This window comes from Phascolarctos cinereus, unplaced genomic scaffold, assembly GCF_003287225.1.
Source record: "Phascolarctos cinereus isolate Bilbo 61053 unplaced genomic scaffold, phaCin_HiC Scaffold_5;HRSCAF=322, whole genome shotgun sequence".
NCBI lineage: Eukaryota > Metazoa > Chordata > Mammalia > Diprotodontia > Phascolarctidae > Phascolarctos > Phascolarctos cinereus.
Genome location: NW_027555958.1, coordinates 248,088,969 through 248,091,051, shown reverse-complemented (window position 1 = coordinate 248,091,051; position 2,083 = coordinate 248,088,969).

The window sequence follows — 2,083 nt, the reverse complement described above, 5'->3', positions numbered from 1 at the left end:
AAGTCCACAATGGGGGGATTCAATGCATAGTCTTCTTTGATCAGTACTCTGACTGGTCACATCCTGCATCTTATCTCATATCTCGGATCTCACATCCTGCATCCTGCTTGCTCCATCTGCCCTCCAGCACTCCTTTCTACCTCATCATTGTGAACTGCTGAACTTTCATTTGCTACAACAAACATTTAGTAAATCCATTTGTCTTACAAGGTACTGTGCTAGTCTCTGTCGATATTGTGACAAAAACAATATTCCCTGCCCTCAATATTTACATTTTCCTTGGGAAATACAGTATTTATACAAACAAGCATGTACAAGATAAATTGAGAAGAGAAAGTATATTAACTGGGGAGATCCTAAGAGGTTTCAACTTTGTGGTACCTTAAGTTTGTGATAACCTAAACTAAACCTTGAAGAACACAAGGATTCTAAGATGAAGAAATGTGTACGTATTATATATACAGAGAGATCTATAAATAGATATACATATATACTGTTTATGTATATCCATGAAAAAACAACAAAGAACTTACTCTCAAGGACTTTACAGTATTAATAGAGGGAAAGATGGATGCACAAACAGGTAAGGTAAAAGGAGAATAAAGCAGAGACCCAGGACAAGCACTTTAAGATCAGAGAAAAGAAATTAGTTCCAGCAGGGGAAATTTTGATTGGCCATAATCAGTGCTTATCAAATCCCTCAGGGGGTTTGTTGTGAGGCTCAAATGAGATAATGTGTAAAAAGCTTTACAAACCTTAGGGCGCTATGTCAAACGTCAACTTTTAGTTTTTGTTGTTCAGCCTGTCCCACTCTCCCTGACCCCATTTGGTCTCCTCTTGGCAAAGATACTTCTGGGGTGTTTTGCTATTTCCTTCTCCAGCTCATTTTACAAATGAGGAACTGAGGCAAATAAGGTTAAGTGATTTGCCTAAGGCCATACAGCTAATACGTATCTAAGGCTGAATTTGAACTCTAGGCCTCGAACTGTGCTACCTAAGTGCCTCCAACTATTTAGTAGTAGTAGTTGTTGTTTCTATATATTCTGCTGTTGCTTTCTTATAACAGTTAAATATTCAGTTTAGCCAGTGGGGCAACACACTCATGCACTTTCCCTCCTTATTGATTGAAGACTCACATACCCTCGCTGATTGGGAAGAGAGATTTGAAAAGGCTTGTAGGTGCAAGTGATCTGGACCTTGAAGGTTGAGGATTTCAAAGGGGAGAGAAGTGGTGAAAGATAATATCAGGTATGGGGGAAAACTCAAGGAATATGAGTGCTAGATGTCTTGAGGAACAGCTGGAAGTACAGTTTGGCTGAAATGTAGAGTGTCTGAAGTATAAAACAAGGCTAGGAAGAAAGGGGCAGTGATGTGGTTATTGTGATTTCGTATCTGGAAGATTACCCTGTAAAGGAAGAATTGAAGAAAGAAAAGACTGGAGGTAGAGAGACCAATTCGAAGGCTCTTGCAAAGAAAGTTGTTCAGGTGAAAGCTCTACCAAAAACGTGACAGGGCTTTCAAGGTATGACTTGCAGATGCTTTACAAAACTAAGGACAACTGATCTTCAGTTCTGAAAATTCTTCAGATAATCTTAGCAAAACTTTTGGAATTTTCTCAACTTAAGTTGAATGACGTGGATCAGTATCTAAGAATGTAGTTGTTATCATTCTTTACAAGTTTAACACCTTTTGGGGCATAGTTTGCCCTCCCAGTCCTGTGAATTCTCCCACATGGGGTCAAGTATCCTGCTGGAGAACCAGTTCTTGCTGCCCTTCCCCCCAAGTTCCCGAGACAGCAAACTTACCCCGTCCCATTATCACCCGAGATTTCCCAGAATCACGGAGGTGTAAGAACCTTAGCAAGCTCGATAACATCTAAGAGCTCAAACTCACACAAGGCCTTAGTAAAGGGGAGGTCCAGATCGGGATTGGAACAGAGGTGTTCGCAGTTCAGGTGCATGTTTGTTTGTTTGTTTTACACTGATGCCACGCCGCCTCTTTCCCCCACCTTCAAAATACGTTTACCTACCAGCTGTAATTTAATAGAAAGGGGGAGGGAGCCTTCTTACTGCTCTGTTCTTTT